Raw genomic sequence first — 20,114 nt, forward strand, 5'->3', positions numbered from 1 at the left:
GCTACCCAACTATCACATTAATTGTATCTTGTTTTGTTTTTGTTAAAAAAAAAAATTCTCCCAGGAATGTATTGGATTCTGTATGCAAATACAGATTTCCAAGACTTAAATGTGATGGAGATGAGAGAACATAATTTAAATAAATTTTACCAGCACATTCATTTCCGGAAGTGTGGTTACATTATGGTTTTGTTTGTTTGTTTTTTCATTTTTTGGCTGTGCCACGAAGCACGTGGGATCTTAGTTCCCCAAACAGGGATCGAACCCACGGCCCCTGCATTGGAAGCACGGAGTCTTAACCACTGGACTGCCAGGGAGGTCCCAAGTATGTTATATTATGTAAGTGCCAGAGGAGGTCTCAGAACTATCATGGTAGAACAGGCTGCACAGTTAAGACATTTGAAAATAGGTTTCCTAACACAACATTGTGAATCAATTTTAAAAAAAAGATAATAGGTTTAATATGAGATGGGCCTGACCTGAACTGATGGTGGCATTAGCTACTCTGATATAATTTGCTGCATTCCTCTATTCACAGACAATACAAGGTTTCTCGCCTGCATCTGGTATAGAAAAATGTAGATTAGAACTAGATGTTTGATTTCCTTTTCCTGACCCTCAGGCTCTCTTATGAGAGAACTAGACAGCAGAAGACAATGGAAACTCACTTGTCACAGTTGAATCCTCAGCGTGGAAAAAGTGTGCTTGATCAAAACAGATGATCAGCCTTCTAAGATAGAGGAATTGGACTCCCATAAACACCAGTTCTGAAACTTCAATGCATATGTTGACTGTGTCTCTTATAAAATATGGGTTCCTTTTTTTTTTTTTTTTGGTCCTGAAGGTAAACGCCGTGTCCTGTTGATTGCTTTGCCATGGATGGGTACTTAAGGAGACCCCTGGGACTGATCTGAGTGACCTGAAGGCCTGAAGACTTGTTACTTAGGTTAGTTAACCAGACTCTGTCCATAGACTTCTGTTTTGAGAGTGTTTAATACATGCTAATCCTTGTCCCAACGAGGCTCAAAGAGCTAAATCCAACAACGAGAGCTGGACGGACTGTAAAGGAGCTTGTCCTGCCCTATAGCATAGGACAGGGTTTCTCAAGCTTGGCATTACTGAAATTTTGGGCTGGACACTTCTTTGCTGTGGAGGTTGTCTGTGCAATGTCCTGACCTCTACCACTACACGCCAGTAGCATGCCATACCCCAGTTATAACAACCAAGATGTCTCCAGACATTGCCAAGTGTCCCTTGGGGGTAGAATGCCCCCAGTGGAGAACCACTGGAATAGCGCAATGAATCTCAAACCTTAGAGGGCATCAGAACTGCCTGGAAGGCTTGTTAAAACACAGATTCAGTAGGTCTGCATGGGACCTGAAGATTTCAGTTCTAAAAAGTTTCTAGGTAATGCTGCTGTTGATGGTACAGATGCCACACTTTGAGAACCACTGGCATTGGGAAATTCCTAACTGGTTCAATCTAGTTCTACCTGGGACAATGGTAAGGTTCTCCATTCATGTTCCCCATCCCAAAAGAAGGTGTGCAAGGCCCCACTTTCCTACAGAGCCCTGACCTGTTCAGGTATCCATCCTCCTCATACAGCCATGTGCTTTGGGGGCCAGCATCATATCTGGCTCTAGGGAATGGCTCTTGTGCGATCTGAGACACATGCAGTGGTCCCAATCCTCTTGCTAGAGATTGGTTTAGGTAGAGACATATGATAAAATTCTGGCTAATGAGATGTGAGGAGAATTTTTCCTCATTTTTAAAAAAAATTTTATTTATTTATTTTTTATTTTTGGCTGTGTTGGGTCTTCGTTTCTGTGCGAGGGCTTTTCTCTAGTTGTGGCAAGCGGGGGCCACTCTTCATCGCGGTGCGCAGGCCTCTCACTATCGCGGCCTCTCTTGTTGCGGAGCACAGGCTCCAGACGCGCAGGCTCAGTAGTTGTGGCTCACGGGCCTAGTTGCTCTGTGGCATGTGGGATCTTCCCAGACCAGGGCTTGAACCCGTGTCCCCTGCATTAGCAGACAGATTATCAACCACTGCACCACCAGGGAAGCCCCCCTCATTTTTTTTTTTTTTTTTTTAAATATTTATTTAGTTATTTATTTATTTTTGGCTGTGTTGGGTCTTCGTTTCTGTGCGAGGGCTTTCTCTAGTTGTGGCAAGTGGGGGTCACTCTTCATCGCGGTGCGTGGGCCTTTCACTGTCGCGGCCTCTCTTGCTGCGGATCACAGGCTCCAGACGCGCAGGCTCAGTAATTGTGGCACACGGGCTTAGTTGCTCCGCGGCATGTGGGATCTTCCCAGACCAGGGCTCGAACCCGTGTCCCCTGCATTGGCAGGCAGACTCTCAACCACTGCGCCACCAGGGAAGCCCCCCCCTCATTTTTTAAAAGGAGGAACAGAAGACAGATACCTTCTCTTTCTCTGGACATTAGGTTTAGATATAATGCTCAGTACTGTTGCAGCTACCTTGTGACTGTTAGGGGAACAAACTGAAGGCAGTGCCGATCAACTAGAAATGGCAATGAAGGAAGATGGAAGGAAACTGGATCCATGATAACAGCACTGAGCTGTTGAATTAGCTAACCCTGGAGTCTCTGTACATCTAGGCGTTATGTACGATAATGTATTTTTTTAACATCTTTATTGGAGTATAATTGCTTTACATTGTTGTGTTAGTTTCTGCTGTGTAACAAAGTGAGTCAGCTATATGTATACATACATCCCCATATCCCCTCCCTCTTGCGTCTGCCTCCCACCCTCCCTATCCCAACCCTCTAGGTGGTCACAAAGCACAGAGCTGATCTCCCTGTGCGATGCAGCTGCTTCCCACTAGCTATCTATTTTACATTTGGTAGTGTATATATGTCCATGCCACTCTCTCACTTCGTCCCAGCTTACCCTTCCCCGTCCCTGTGTCCTCAAGTCCATTCTCTACGTCTACATCTTTATTCCTGTCCTGCCCCTAGGTTCGTCAGAAACATTTTTTTTTAGATTCCATATATATGTGTTAGCAAACAGTATTTGTTTTTCTCTTTCTGACTTACTTCACAATGTATTTTCTTACTCTTTAATCCACTCTGAACTTTTGTAATTTGTAGCAGAAGTATCCTAACAGATCCACTTGGCATGTGCAAAGACCTTGGTGTCCTTGAATCAAAAGGAGACCAGTCAGTGTGCCTAGAGCTGTACTAATATGGTAGCCCCATGTGGCTATTGAAATTAAAAAAAAATTTTTTTTGGCCGCACTGCATTGCTTGCAAGATCTTAGTTCCCTGACCAGGGATCGAACCCGGGCCCCTGCAGTGGAAGCACAGAGTCCTAACCACTGGACCTCCAGGGAATTCCTGAAATTTAAATTTTAATTAATGAAAATTAAAAATTCAGTTTCTCTCTTACACTAGTCACATTTCAAGTGTTCAGTAACCACATGTGTCTGGGGCTACCGTCTTAGCCAGTGCAGATTACAGAACATTTCTATTGCTGCATAATGTTTTATGGTATAACACTGGCCTAGAGCATCGGGGGAAGAGGGGCCTGAGGTGAGGTGAGAGCAGGATTTCTCAGCTGTGTTCATTACAGCTCCCTTTCTGGAGCCCTTTAGACACCTTTCCCCCAACCATCCCCCACCCCCCGTGAAATGTTAATTCCATAGCTATTCTATATACTCTATATCTGTGTTTTATACATTGAAAAAGTTAATTCCCTTTCTTCACTCTCCAGAACCAATTTTTGCCTCCTTGGGGAAGATATTTTCCCCTGTTGAGAATGCCTGGGTTAGTGTGTTTGTCACGAACAAGTTCAGGCAGGAATTTTAGGTCACCGTAAAGAATTTGGATTTTATTAAAACTGTATTGGGAAGCAACTAAAGGACTCTAAGGTGGGGACTCACGTGGTCTGTTTTTTGTCTTCCGACTATCACTTGGCTGCTTCATGGGGCACAGCTTGGAGGGAGATGGCAGCAGAGGTGGGGAGACCAGTAAGGAAACCTGCAGCTGCCCTGAGAGAGAGGCTGGAGGTTCATCCTGGGGTCGTAGCTGTGGATTTGGAGAGAGGGGGAGAAATTTGAGGTACCTTTTGGAGATGACACGGCAGCTCTTAATAATTGTAGTGAGACAGATAGGAGGCATCTAGAATTACCCCAGGGATTTTGGCTTGAGTAATGGCATGGACAGTGGTTCCGCTGACTGAAGTGGAGAAAACGGGGAGAGCAGTAGGGTGGTGAGGGTTGTTATGGGTGCGTTAGAATGGAGATGCCTGTTAGCCATTGGGCAGGGACTGCTGGAACCTTCTGAGATGTATCTACACCAGTGTCTTTTTTTTTAATATATATATAAATTTATTTATTTATTTATTTTTGGCTGCGTTGAGTCTTTATTTCTGTACACGGGCTTTCTCTAGTTGCAGTGAGCGGGGGCTACTCTTCGTTGCGGTGCGTGGGCTTCTCACTGCGGTGGCTTCTCTTGTTGTGGAGCACGGGCTCCAGGGCACGCGGGCTTCAGTAGTTGCGGCACGTGGGCTCGGTAGTGGTAGCTCGCGGGCTCAGTAGCTGTGGTGCATGGGCTTAGTTGTTCTGCGGCATGTGGGATCTTCCCTGACTAGGGATCAAACCTGTGTCCCCTGCATTGGCAGGCAGATTCTTAACCACTGTACCTCCAGGGAAGTCCGTCCACCACTGTTTTGATTCCACCTCTGCTGGAAGCTTGCAGGAGTGAGGAATCCATCCCTTTCCACCTTCTCAGCCAAATGTGGACCATGACTGAGACAGCTGTACCAGGGGACCCACCGAGAGAGAACCTTGTTATATGCATGTCTTATTTAACCAGAGTCGCCTCTAATAGGAGGAAACAGGCTAAAGGAAGAGCTTTTGTAGAAATTGAACAAATGGCAGGACAGGCTTTGCACCTTTATTCTTTAAGTTCGAAGTACCAAAATGATGGGGACTTTTTAATATTAGAGAAAAAAACTCTAGTGGACATACTATGAATGTGGTCCTAGTTGCATGCTCTGTTATCCCTAATCAGGCTTTCATAATATCTAACCTCCCTTGCTGAGGTTCCTCTTTCTATTTGCCCAACCCAAAGGAGAGAGGGATGGGATTTTTTTTTCTAGTGCTCTTAAGGCAGTTACATTAGTGGCCCCAGGTGAGTGGCTATGCCCTTGTGCAGTCCCTTCTTACGCGGATGCGAGGCTTGACCATGTCGACCTGCTTTAGCCAATGGACCATCAGCAAATGTGATGCAAACAGGGACTTGATAAGCACTTTCACACTGGGGTGTTTCTCTTTTGGGACACTTCCACCATCATGTGAAGAAGCCCACTCAAGCCTAAGGATAAAAGGCCATATGGAGGAGAACAGAGGTGCCCTAGGAAATAGCCACTAGACAGCTGCACTCACGGTCCGCTGACTATAACCCCATGAGTGATCCCAGGTGAGACCAGCAGGGGGGCCCAGCCCATAGAGTTGACTCTATTTAACATGTCTTAAGAAGATTACACTATGATTTGGCAGTGAACTGAAAAGGGCACAGATGGAGATCAACAGGGCAAAAATTTGAATTTAGTGAGGCAAATATTTGTCGTTAGAGAAATGACCACAAATCCATGTTTTCTTGCATATTTGTTGTAAAGAAATAACCAATTTGTTTCATTTATATCAATCTTGTATATAAATAAAAAGGAAAATATGGTTTTAAAAATATGTGTCTAAATGGAGCTAGAACAGAGGTTGGCTAGATAATAAAGATTTTTTGTCCATGCTGTCTTTGACCCAACTGCTCAAGTCTTCCAGAGGAAGTATGGTGCAAAAGCAGCCCTAGACTACAGGTAAACCAGTGAGCTTGGCTGTGTTGCAATCAAACTTTATTTATAAGAACAGATGACAGGCTGGATTTGGCCCATGAGCTGTAGTTTGCCAACCCCTGTCCTAGAAGAACCCCTTTAAAAAGTTTTATGTAAAAATTTTAAGTGGTAAGAAAACATTGTCATAGTTTAATTGGCAAGGTTTGTGTTTCTCAGTGATAAAAAAAATTACGGGGCTTATCATCAGTGGTATTTCAGATTCAGTAAAACACAGTGTATGAGAATTCCCTGGTGGTCCAGTGGTTACGACTCGGTGCTTTCACTGCCAGGGCCCAGGTTCAATCCCTGGTTAGGGAACTAAGATCCTGCCAGCTGCATGGTGCTGCCATAAAATAAAATAAAATGTGCAGCCATAAAATAAAATAAAATACAGTGTATAGGTATATACATGTGTAAGAAATATGGTATCACGTAATCTGGCTTAATGGGAATAAATAGCCAGAAGTTAGCAGATGCTTTAAAGTTGTGGGCGGCATTGGAACTGTAACTTAATTTGTTGGGTCTGTGTATAACATGACATGCAGGACTTGATGAAGTATGATTAAGGTCTGGATTTAGAATAAGATAAGAACTCAGTGAAGGACAAAATTAAAGCATCAGCATAAATTCATACATGTTGAAGGGGCTCCTGCTATGATGTCGAGCAGCCCACGCTGCCTCCGACATCACTCTGCTTATCACCAATAGTCCTGTAAAACAATAAACACCCAGCATAAGTGTGAAGGTTACCTTATATTCTCCATCACTGACTATAACTCAGAAGGTAGCAAATGCTGGATTGTGGGCCACAGAAAGCCAGACTGGCTGGATGTCTCTGTTGGAGAACGATGACTCTTTCAGAATTTTGGGGTTAACAATGATGGGGATAAAAAGTCTCGTGTGACCAGAGAGGCTCCCTTTCATGGCGGTGACCAGCCAGTGGCAAAATGAGATGAACAACAATGATTACCGCCAAATGGAACAAATTACAGCTGCAAAAAGGGCCAAGTGCTCTAAATTCTAAAAAGAGAGTGATAACAAAAAGATAGATGTTTACATAATGTTCACATGGTTTCTAAATATCAGAGGTCGGTGCAGATAGTGAGGCGCTTCTACTAAAGTTCTGGGTAACAGTGATATGATCAATCATTGATTGTTGTGGCCTCAGACCTGTTCCAATTATTCTGTTGAGAGTTGACAGTAAGTGACCTGATTGTGATAAGCGCCTGTTAGGCCTATGTGGGGAGCAGCGTGGGTCATAGATCATCAACAGTGGACGTTGTAGTTGTGTTTGTGATTATCTTGTCCACGGAGATGAGCCCCTGAGAGTAAGGGCAATATTTCTGTGCTGCAAGTAGGGAGATAAGAGAGCAAAAGAAACCTTGTACTTATCACTGGTTGATGCCCACTGCTTGGAAAAATGTCTTAATTTCTGGTGCTGCTCTGTTTTGCTGTATTAAGAGAAAACCGCTAGGCCAATGGGATGGAGTCCACAGCGTCTGCTGAGGCAACTTTAGGATGGTGTGGATCCGTAGTCAATAGATCCTTGCTTCTGACTGAGTAGCCTTCATGGGGATGGGGTCTGGAAGGACGAGGCTGCTCCTTGTGATGAAAGAGGGGGGACATATTGAGGGCTGCCCTGATTGCTGTAGGGCACTTTGAGACCTGGGTATGCCTCAGCTTCCCCTGAAAGAACCACAGTGGGGATTTCAGGAGCAGAGTCCGAAGGCCAGCAGGAGTCCTACAGTTATTGAGATGTGACCTGACTTAAAGACAAGGATGGGCAACTAGAGGCAGAGGACGTGTGGCTGGCATCACTACTTCCGTTATCCGCAGTACGTTCGATAAGCAAGCTTCTGCCTCCAGAGTCTGGATGTTGTATCCTGGGCACCTCGTTTTGTCTGCCCTGCCTACCTGTCCTAGGAAGTGCTTTTCTGACTCAAATCTTGAGATTCTAGTGAGCCCTTTCCTATTACTGACCCTTCCCCTCTGGCCGCAGTTGATGACTGGTCCAGCAGTGGGCTGCAACCCAGCCTACGCCATGGTCCCTGCTTCAGCTGATTGATCAGGATGATCTCATGACCTAAGTTGGACCCATCAAGTTTTCCCTGGGATTTCTGAAGAAACCTCAGTCCTCCTCTGGTGGTGAAACTGGGAGAGAGAGGGCCCAGGAGCAGCTGTAGCAATGTTCCTGCTGTGAGTAAAGTTAATTTACGGAGAGACGCAGATAACAAGGCTAGAGGGACAGAGTCATGTGGTGTTTCACTCTCTAGGTTTTCATTTTCTGCACCCCTGTTTTTTTCAGGAATCACAAAGCTTCCAATACAGTTCCCCTTGCTGGTGCGATTTCCTTCATGGGAACCCAAAGTGTCCTGATTTAATCAAGTTCTTAATTTGCCAGCCCACGTGGGCGGGTTAGAAAAGCTGATGTTCTCCACTTCCATTCTTCTAGTTAACTCCCTCCTAAGCCGCATGTTATTCCATCTCTACAATTTTCTCAGGGTGAGCTCATCCATTCCCATTCCATTCTGCTCTATGCATCCTGTGCAAGAAATTCACATTTATTTTTGCAGCTCAGGCCTTTCTTTTGAGCTCCGCATTAAGTGTATCCGACTGCTTACTTTGATTCTTTACCTTGGGTGTCCAATAGGTGTTCACATTCTATCAAATGGTGATAAATACTTGGGGATCCCATGCCCTTAACAGGGAGGGGTTTGGACCTGGAGGAGAGGAGATGGACAACTTCATGAGTCATTGCCAGTGAGTCTATCAACTGCATTTGTTTGCAAAAGTAGCGGGGGTGAATCTGAAATAGAATTTTGTGGAAGAATGCATGTTTCAAGCTGAGAAGTTACAGAAATTTACAGCACTAATTGATTCAATAAACAAATATTATTAGACAGGACACTTTGGATTTGCAAGATGAATCAGGCATCTGATCACACCTGAGGAGGCTCGTAGCTAAAGCAAGAGAGAACTTCCCAAACTACTAAATTACAAGATAAAATATGATACATGCCCCAGAAATGTACAGAGCACCATGGAAGTTATAATAAAATCAAGGTATAGAAATAAATCTCTATGTGAGGTAGTCGATTTTATTTAAGGCTTTCTTGTCTCAAATTGTACCCTGGTTTCACCTAACCATCTTTGTGGAGCCAATAGGCAAGGGTTTGGATGCCTCAGTACGTATTATGAGGGGATTTCCTTAAAGTCATCAGTGGTTTCATGGCCACCGTGACTGTGCTTCATGACAGCACCATGTTATGCTATGAACATAGTTGGAAGTCTAGGAAGTGAAGCATTTCCCCTCTTCCAGTGAACCTGCAGTCATTACCTCCCTCCCAAGGAAACTGGATGCTCTTCGAGTCCCTTCTGGTTGAGGACCTCCTCTATCCAGGCTAGAACTTTAGAAGCCACATACTTCTCACTTCCTCCCCACAACTCTTCACCGAGACAGAAACCTAGAGTCCCCTAGAGAACATGCTGCCACTCCCTTGGGAAGCCTGATCTCAGAATGTCCTCTCCTCCTCTATCCTTTTTTAAAAATCTCTATTACTCTGTTAGCTGCTATCCTACCCTGTGGGGAAACAGACCTTGTTGGGCTGCACCCCGCAGACCTGCAAGCCTTGTAGTTGCCCAGCCTTGAGACTGAAGAGAGAGCCCAGAGGCAGCAACAGAAACATCAGTGGTTGACTGGACAGGGGATCTTACATGTCTGAAACAAAGGGTCCTGGAGCGACATCCCACCATGTACAGCAGACGGCAGGCAGGTCGTGGCAGCAACCTTTGCTACCCAGGGGAGAAGGAGGCTACCATTTATGGGGGGAATTGACGTCAGGTTGACTCATCAGTTACCAGGGAAACCAGCAGCCAGGCATGTCCCTCACAGCCCCTCAGGTTAATGACCATCACGAGGGCAGCTATTTTCCTTTAATAAATTAGCAGGTGGAGCTGTTCTGGCCTAAGGATTGGAACAATAACGAGCTGGGCCAAGGCGCAAGCAAGTGCACATGAGCAGGTGTATGGGAAGCAGGGACTGTCAAGCAGCAGATGATAAAGAGCAAGAGAACAGCCATCATTTTTTTTTTTAAATTTACTTATTTATTTATTTATTTTTGGCTGTGTTGGGTCTTCGTTTCTGTGCGAGGGATTTCTCTAGTTGTGGTGAGCGGGGGCCACTCTTCATCGCGGTGCGCGGGCCTCTCACTGTCATGGCCTCTCTTGTTGGGAGCACAGGCTCCAGACGCGCAGGCTCAGCAGTTGTGGCTCACGGGCCCAGTTGCTCCGCGGCATGTGGGATCTTCCCAGACCAGGGCTCGAACCCGTGTCCCCTGCATTGGCAGGCAGATTCTCAACAACTGCACCACCAGGGAAGCCCGAGAACAGTGGCCTGAGTGGCCTGACCATACAGACCTGAAAGGCTCCTGGGCTCTGACCACACAGTGGCGGTGGGGGGATGATTCAGGGTGGAAGGCACAGGGCTGGAAGGGGGCATGGATGCTTCTGTTTGTCAAAAGAACTCTTTACCTAGATGGTAGGGAATCGTTATAAGCGGTGGCATGGCATGGTTAGATCTGTGGCTTTAAAAGAAGACTTGGTAACAGTGTGAAGGAAGAATTTAAAGGATAAACACAGCTTTACCTGACAACCCAATGGTGAATTCACGGGGCACAACAGTAAAGGATGAGAGAAAATGACTCTAGGAAGGGGCTGGTTGAGCTGATTAGAGAAAAAGGGAAAGGTAGCAAGGCTCAGGCATTTTTATGGGAACAGCAGGTGAAGGTAACAGAAATGAAGTGATGTTACTTGGCGTAGGGAGAGGAAAATACTGGATTAATTTTGCTTCTTGATAAAGCGAATCACGGGAAGAGGTGTGGGCACACCAACACATCCGCATACTCATTGTGGCTCATCTCAGAGTTCCACATGGAAAGCTGGCACGAGGGAGGGGACATCGATTATCTCTTCTAAGTACCGGGCAGACATACTGTTTCCCAAACTGGAATCTACGGAACACTAGAGTTACAAGAAAAGATATTAAATAGATGAACTACCAAAAACGGGAGTGGTGATTCTGTGGCCAAAATAAGTTCAAGAAATACTGCATATTAAAAGATGAAAGGCTCTGGACATCTCCCACATGGATGGGACCAGAGAACCCCCTTGCCCATCACACCTTTACGGGGCCAGGTGTTGAAAGAGCATCATGTTTTAAATGAGACACTTAGTGCACTGGGAGTGTATCCTGCAAACCGGCGCTGGTCCACCAACCGTTCACCAGTCTGCAGCAAGATCAATGCAGAAACTGTGTGGGTTTGGAAACTCTGATAGCACTCTTGACGGTGCGACATCCAAGCGCCATTTTATTTTTCTAATAATGCATTTCATTCTCTTTTACAAAGGTATCACTCCACCACTGACCAGTGGGAGAAAACTGGCTTTTCATCACAGATGGTTAAGAAACACTTTTAAAAAGAGCAGTGGCCAAGAGAAATTGTTCTCCCAGATATTTGGATTTGATGGATTAGAAATTTTTTTAAAAAGTGAGATCTACGTACAATGGCCAACTTTTTGCTTCACTGCTTAAATGTCTTCCATCACCTATTCCTGTCATTTCATTTATTTTTATTTTTTATTTTTTTATTTTTAATTTTTGGCCGCACCACAGGGCTTGCGGGATCTCAGGTCCCTGACCAGGTGTTGAACCCCGGCCACGGCAGGAAAGCGCTGAATCCTAAAAACTAGACTACCAGGGAACTCCCCCATCATTTTAGTTTTATTTTATTTTTAATTTTATTTATTTATTTATTTTTGGCTGCGTTGGGTCTTCCTTGCTGCACGCGGGCTTTCTCTAGTTGCGGTGAGCGGAGGCTACTATTCATTGCGGTGCGTGGGCTTCTCATTGCAGTGGCTTCTCTTGCCGCAGAGCACAGGCTCTAGGTGCACGGGTTTCCGTAGCTGTGGCACGCGGGCTCAGGAGTTGTGACTCATGGGTTTAGTAGTTGTGGCTTACGGGCCTAGTTGCTCCACGGCATGTGGGATCCTCCCGGACCAAGGCTTGAACCCATGTCCCCTGCATTGGCAGGCGGACTCTTAACCCCTGTGCCACCAGGGAAGACCCCATCGTTTCATTTTTAAATATGGCATCTTAATATGCAAACAAAAGAGGAAGGAGTTAATTTCAAAGAAAGACCAGTTCTTTAAATTTTAGAAATCAAGCTTTATGAAAAACTTGCTCTTCCTTTCTTCTCATTTTGCCAAGGACCAGTGAGACTTTGTCACACAGTGGCATTCTCTGTGGACCAAACTTGGACAGTGGTTGGAAAACTGAATCATGAGAAATCTGATAAGTCAGTCCTCTCTCTCATCTTCCACTTTCATGAAGCAACAGGAAGGAGTGTAGACTCAGAGCAAGGGTAGCCAATCAGCCTGTGACCTACTTTGTATTTCCTGCAAGCTGACTGTGGTTTTTACATTTTACATTTCTACATTTAAAGTGTTAAAAACAAAAACAAAAAAAACCGAAAAAACCCCACAAAAACAAAGAATATCTGACAGAGTCCATATGTGGCCGGCAAAGCCTAAAATATCTATTTTCAGGCCTTTTGTAGAAAACGGTTGCTGGTTCTTGGTGTAAATGGCTGGGACATACCAATAAATATTAAAAACAATTGAAGAAAACTGAAACATGAAAGAGAAACCACTATTCAATAAAGAGAAGCACTACCACCTAAGAAAACAGTTAATAAACAAAAGAAAACTGAAGTAAAACTATAGAGACATGCAGTTTTGGGTTCTTATACTTGCAAATTAGTACTAGGATCAGCTTGTAAAATCCTGTTAAGAATTCTGCAGTGAAAACCTCTATAGTTTATCTGAAGTTGTTTATGACCATATCACTATTTGCTATTATTCACCTCTAAGAATTTTTTGTCCTTAACAAATGTGTACCCAGAGTTTAGCAACAAGGCCACTACAGTAAACCTGTCAGTGCGAGGTACATTGTGTGTATGTAAGTTTATGAGACGGTCTCTGTAGTAGATGGCTACTTCAAATTTATTTCTTGAATGATACAATTATATTAACTTTTTCTCTTATTTTGTAACCTTTGGACATTCTAACTTGAAAGACTAAGTATAGATTATAAAATGAATGTGGAAATTTCAAAAAAAAAAGAATTCTGCAGTGATTTTTATTGGAACTGCATGGAATTTATAAATTTATTGGGAGATAATTATTTAATTCAATTAAAATATTGAATCTTTCAATCCATGAAAATAAGAGAGCACTCCGTATTTTAAAATAATTATTTCTTTTTTAAAATAAATTTATTTATTTATTTTTGGCTGCATTAGGTCTTCATTGCTGCGCACGGGCTTTCTCTAGTTGCAGCAAGCGGGGGTTACTCTTCGTTGCGGTGCACGGGCTTCTCATTGTAGTGGCTTCTCTTGTTTTAGAGCGTGGGCTCTAGGCGCACAGGCTTCAGTAGTTGTGGCTCGTGGGCTCAGTAGTTGTTATAGCACTCCATTTTTAAGTCTTTTATAAAATTTATAAATTTATATGTTAAAGTCTGTACATCTTTTGTTAGATTTACCCTTAGTAATTTATGGGTTTTTATTATTGCTTGAAATATTCTTTGCTGGTATATATAAACACCATTCACTTATATATAATGATCTTATATTCAGCAACCAGCTGATTTTATGTACTAATTCTAGTAGCTTTCCTATAGTCTCTTAGCTTATTAACCTTCTAGACAATCACACTGTCTGAAAATAATGGCAAATTAATTTCTTTTCCAATTCTTATACAAGTTTTTTCTTTTTCTTACCTTATTCAGGTGGCTACAATTTCACTGAAAATGTTGAATATAGGATTGATAGTGGACATCCGTATTACAGACTTTAAAGGAAATCCTTCTGAGATTCCACCATTAAGAATAATGTGTTTGCAAAAAAAATTAAAAATAAAAAAATTAAAATAAAATGAATAATGTGACTAAAAATAGAACTACCACATTACCCAGCAATCCCACTACTGGGCATATACCCTGAGAAAACCATAATTCACAAAGGTACATGTACCACAATGTTCACTGTAGCACTATTTACAATAGCCAGGACATGCAAGCAACCTAAATATCCATCGACAGGTGAATACATACAGAAGACGTGGCACATATATACAATGGAATATTACTCAGCCATAAAAAGGAACGAAACTGAGTTATTTGTAATGAGGTGGATGGACCTGGAGTCTGTCATACAGAGTGAAATAAGTCAGAGAGAGAAAAATACCGTATGCTAATGCACATATATGGAATCTAAAAAAACGGTACTGATGAACCTAGTGACAGGGCAGGAATAAAGATGCAGAGATAGAAAACAGACTTGAGGACTCAGTGGGGGAAGGGGAAGCTGGGATGAAGTGAGAGAGTAGCACTGACATATATACACTACCAAATGTAAAATGGATGGTTAGTGGGAAGCTGCCACATAGCACAGGGAGATCAGCTGATGCTTTGTGACAATCTAGAGGGGTGGGATAGGGAGGGTGGGAGGGAGGCTCAAGAGGGAGAGGATATGGGGATATATGTATACTTATAGCTGATTCACTTTGTTGTACAGCAGAAACTAACACAACATTGTAAAGCAATTATACTCCAATAAAGATAAAAAAAAAAGAATAATGTGTTTGCAGTAGGTTTTTTGGTAGGTAGTTATAAATTCAGCTTATCTGTGAGTTCTCTCATTTAGCCTCATCTCCTTTGTCTCTCTGGACCCAAACCAGGTTCAGAGACATTCTTATTGCCTGTCCAGGCACCTTGGACTCATTAGTGTAAAAAAGAGAAGGCTTTTTGGTTTTATACCTCTGAGAATGTCTCCTCACCTTAGAGAAATCTTCTTTGCTGGCTCTTTTGGCGATTTGTAGAAATACACATCTCCTGTCTGCTTCCTCTCACATGCAACAGTATTCCATCTTTGCTGCTTTGGAAACCCTTCTGCATACTTTGTGGTTTAGAGTTTCAATTTCTTCTAGTTTCATCAAAGTTAGAATGTCTAGTTCTCATTCTCCTTGTGGTTTTTGTATATCATCCATGAAAGGAGATTACTAAGCACTTTATCGATGTCTTCCAAAGAATCCCAGAGGATTCTTATCAGAAATTTACAAGCTGAGGGACTTCCCTGGTGGCTCAGTGGTTAAGAATCTGCCTGCCAATGCAGGGGACATGAGTTTGAGCCCTGGTCTGGGAAGATCCCACATGCCACGGAGCAACTAAGCCCGTGTGCCACAACTACTGAGCCTGCGTGCCACAACTACTGAAGCCCATGCGCCTAGAGCCCATGCTCCGCAACAAGAGAAGCCACTGCAATGAGAAGCCCACGCACGGCAACGAAGAGTAGCTCCCGCTCGCTGCAACTAGAGAAAGCCTGCGCACAGCAATGAAGACCCAACGCAGCCAAAAATAAATAAATTAATAAATAAATTAATTAATTAATTAAAAATAAAGTTACCATGATTAAGACTTTATAAAAAAAAGAGGCATACATTAAAAAAAAGAAAGAAATTTACAAGCTGATCCTAGAAAGATCATGGTTTTGACTAGATTGATAAGTGTTGATTATGAAGGATAAATAAGGTTTCTGCTGTACTCAAAGGGCAGAGAGGATTATGCTTGGAACTTGGCTTGTGGTACCACCATGTCCAGGGGTACAAGTTAATAGGAGCTCAGTTCCACCTTATACAGCTGTGCCGTGAAGGTCAGAGTTCCTTCAGAAATGATGACTTCAGTCATATCACCAAGATGAAGCTTAAGCAAGTGAGGTTTTGGGTGTTTTTGTTTTGCTAGTGGGTTGGCTTTTTGGTAACTTTTCATGTTCATATACTTTCATACTTACAGAAAAGCTAAAGTAATAGTACAAGATCCACCAATTGTTTGTATATGTTCCATTTGCTTTACTATTCTGTGTGTATGTGTCGTGTACATATTTTGAACCATTTGAGAGTATGTTGGAGACATCATGCTACCTTACACTCTAAACACCTTGGTACTTCCTCAGTAAAAATAATTTTTTTTGTATAATCAGGAAACTTAAAATTGACACAATAGTATTATCTAATCCATAATCTGTATACTATTTTTTTTTCTATTTTCCCAGTAATGTCCTTTATAGCTTTCCTTTATACCTCCAGTTTAGGATCTAATCCAGGATCATGTGTTGCATTGATTTTCATTTCTCATTAATCTCCCTTAATCTAGGACCGTGCTAGTTATTTTCTACAATGTTGATCAATTTGGGTTTGTTTGATGTTTTCTCATGACTACAAAGTCAGTTTATTCAGTTTAGGGACACCACTAAAGTGATGTTATGTCCTCAGTGCTTTCTATCAGATTGACGTGAGTCAGTCTGTCCCAGGGTTATGTAACTTTTTATGTAACTTATATCCCAATGTAACTTTTCCCCCCCCCCTGCTGTGCAGCACCACTTGCAGGATGTTAGTTCCCTGACCAGGGATCGAGCCTGTGTCCCCTGCAATGGAAGGGCAGAGTCCTAACCACTGGACCACCAGGGAATTCCCAGTGATATAACTTTGATCACTTGATTAGATGATGTGTTTAGGCTTTTTTTTCACTGTAAAGTTACAATTGAATGCTTAAAATTAGTAAGTAATCTATGGGGAGATATTTTGAAACTATGTAAGTATTCTGTTCCTTGTCAAACTTTCACCCATTAGTTACAGCAACCATTCATGATTTCCTAACTCCATTATTCCTTCTGTATTTATTAGTTGGTCTTTTACTATAAGAGCTTTCCCTTCTCTTCCATTTAGGTGTGTATATATGTATGTATATATGCATGTATGGATTTATGGACTCTTAGTTATTGAATTACAACCTATTACTCTCATATTTATTTGGATGCTCAAAGTGTCCCAGATTAGCCAGCAGGAGCCTCTTCAAGGTGACTTCTGTGCCTTTTTATATGTTCTCATTATTCTCTGAGCACTACCCTAATTTCTGGTGCTACACTATGTTGCAGACATACTTTCCCTGCCCAAGCACAGGAACCAACTTTTTCTTCAAGGATCTCTTGACTCGCTGGATTTTCAACAAAGCCAAGAAATACATTGGTAAAGGCAAGTCTCAACATCCAACTACAGTCTTTGTGATCAATTGCAGAGAGCAAAACTGTAGTCTCAAAATCTTCCCTCTGTGGAGAGGTCTTGCCTGACAGCCTAATCGAGGGGAAACCCACTTTCTCCACATCTGTTGACCTCTGTCATTTCACCCTGTTTTATTTTCTTCACAGTAACAATCACTGTCTAAAATTATCTTGTTTGTTGATATATTTTCATAGTTTTTCTATCCCTTCAACTACGATATAAAGGATCTGCCAGTCTTAATACACGGCTGTATACCCAGAACCTGAAACTGGCACAGTGCATTTGTTAAATATAGAGAGGAATGAGTGGAAGCTTCCTGCTCAAAAAAATCCTATGAAAACACAACAATATTTCTTTACCCCCATTTTATACTGTGGAAGTTTTCCAAATGGCATTTGCCCAGATTCCCACCATCCCTTAGAAAAATTTCTTGATCACATATCCAGGTAGGAAAATTTCCATGTATGGTAATGACTACAACATCAGTGTTTTAGTAAATTTCCTAGATTTTCAAATACTTCTCTACCAGCCTGTTATGTATTTAAGTCACTCTGTTGCTTTTTGTAGCTGTTATCCCCAAAGAATCTCATGTTATTACTGTGGTTATTTTTTAAACCATCATTCTTCCACTGGATCATCTCTGATACACAGCCATGCAATTGGAAAGTTTAATTCGGGTACTTCCTGCTGAGTCCTCTGTGAAAGCCACCATGGAATGCTAATCATGGAGTTATCATGCCTCACCTGCTCAGAGGTATGTGGCAGGGGATCACAAAAGGTGTTAAGCACCAGAGTTTCAACGTGCGGACCTGGCAGTAATCAGTGCTTTTCCTCCTTGCTCTTCACGACCCATTACACCTATTTAGTAAAATCCTAAGAAAATGAATCTAGAGTTTCCCAACCAGTGATCTGTAAGACGCAGGACACATTTTAACTGCCCTACCCCTGCTTCCTTCCACACCATTTTCTTAGTGGTGTGGCTATGGATTTGCTCTCCTCCCCCATCCTTTTCTTTTATCTCATTTCCATAGTCTAGAATAGAGAATGTACAGAATTTTCCTTTTCATAGTGCAATTTTCATCTGTAAATATCATTTGAGACCAGTCCCTTGCTGTCATTTGGTTTAATGTGATGGCACTACACGTTACTGGGACTCACCTTACCCATCTGGTCTGTCCTGTGCAAAGGTGAAAGTCACCTGGCTCCGACTCTCAACACACAGTCAGCATAGAATTAAAAACCAGACAAAACTGGTTTTGATCATTGAACTTTGGTTTTCTCTGCAGTCTAAAGTTATTTTAAAATAAAACCTTTTAGAAAGCCATCGAGGGGGCTTCCCTGGTGGCTCAGTGGTTGAGAATCTACCTGCCAATGCAGGGGACACGGGTTCGAGCCCTGGTCTGGGAAGATCCCACATGCCACAGAGCAACTAGGCCCGTGAGCCACAACTACTGAGCCTGCGCGTCTGGAGCCTGTGCTCGGCAACAAGAGGGGCCGCGACAGTGAGAGGCCCGCACACCGCGATGAAGAGTGGCCCCCGCTTGCTACAAGTAGAGAAAGCCCTCGCACAGAAATGAAGACCCAACACAGCCCTAAATAAATAAATAAATAAATAAATAAATAAAAATTAAAAAAAAAACAGCCATTGAAAACCTTCCATTGTTGCCTTGTGTACAGCTGATGCCCTGAAGCTCACTAATAATTAATTCACTTTAATAGAAATAAAGGGCTTGAAGTTCATAAATAATTCACTTTCACCTTGCACTAACTTTTTCAACTATTTCTCCTAACAGCCTCAGCTCCTATCACATGCCTAAGATTCACTTTTACAGTTTGACACATGATGCTGGCCATTGGTTTCTGAATTTTGCCTTCTTTTCATAAGAACCCTTTTGTTTGGGACCATTCAGCCCCTAGTATCCTTCCCAAGAGGTTGGGCAGGCTTCCTGGGCTGGCTCCCAAGGACTCACCAAAGTTAATCTTCCCGACAAACACCACGGAAGCCCACCACTTTCAAAGCTTGTAGGCGTTCCTCGCGGAAAAGTGAGCGTGGTCAGCGGTACCTCTTACCCTCCTCCTTTCAGAGATATCACTGTTAGTCTTCTTTCCGAGGTCAGAACTTGGCCCCGGGAGGTTGACCTCCAGTGTCTTTCCATTGGCTTGACCTCTTAAGCCCTTAGCCATCCTGACCAGAAGAGGGAGTAGTCACAACAGGAAACTTCTAGTTCTGGCATTAGTCTTCCCAAACTCCAGTTATTTGCTTAGTCTGTTCAAGTGAATCTCTGCTCCCGTTTCCCACTTGGCATAGACTGCTATGCATAGACTGCTATCCTAAATTCTTTTATAAAATTATTTTTTATTTATTTATTTGGCTATGCTGGGTCTTAGTTGTGGCACGAGGGATCTTCATTGCTGCATGTGGGATCTTTAGTTGATGCATGTGGGATCTTTAGTTGTGGCGTGTGGGATCTAGTTCCCTGACCAGGGATCAGACCCAGGCCCCCTGCATTGAGAGCACGGAGTTTTAACCACTGGGCCACCAGGGAAGTTCCTGCTATCCTAAATTCTTACTGTGTAAAAAGATTAACAGTGGTGACCTTTCCTTCTTATCTTTTGAAGTAATATGTGCAAAGAAAAAAAATTTTTAAACCAAAGTCACTGATAATTCCATTAAGCAACTAAAAAGAGATAGCAACTGGGGTTTTAAAAAAAATTAGAATCATAATATAATTTTATTTATACTTATTTTCGGGTATTCTGATTCTTAATTCAATAAAGGATATCTACCAGAAATCTACTTCAAACCTCCAACATCATGTACCAGAGTTAAACATGCTTTTTAATGTTGGGAACAACTCAAGGACAGCTGCTATCACTACTACCATTTAAAATTGTTTTGCAAATTTCTGCGTGTCAGAAGACAAGAAAAAGAAGGAAAAGGTAAAACTGTTATTTATTTTAAAGAGTTTTTTATTTTTATTTTTTCAGATTCTTTTCCTTTATTGTTTATTACAAGGTATTGGATATAGTTCCCTGTGCTATACAGAAAATCTTGTTGTTTATCTATTTTATATATATTGTTATATATTTGTTAA

At 42.5% G+C, this 20,114-nt stretch overlaps 1 long non-coding RNA gene across 1 annotated transcript; it reads right to left on the bottom strand.

Annotated features, from left to right (window-relative positions):
- Positions 1-10,273: 10,273 nt before the first annotated feature.
- LOC103012376 (uncharacterized) lies at positions 10,274-19,065 on the bottom strand. Its single transcript, XR_450310.2, has 3 exons — positions 18,990-19,065; positions 10,753-10,869; positions 10,274-10,380 (listed from the first exon to the last, which is right to left on the bottom strand). It is a non-coding gene; the product is annotated as an uncharacterized LOC103012376 (long non-coding RNA).
- Positions 19,066-20,114: the final 1,049 nt, after the last annotated feature.

The sequence above is a fragment of the Balaenoptera acutorostrata genome, chromosome 10 (genome assembly GCF_949987535.1).
Source record: "Balaenoptera acutorostrata chromosome 10, mBalAcu1.1, whole genome shotgun sequence".
Taxonomy (NCBI): domain Eukaryota; kingdom Metazoa; phylum Chordata; class Mammalia; order Artiodactyla; family Balaenopteridae; genus Balaenoptera; species Balaenoptera acutorostrata.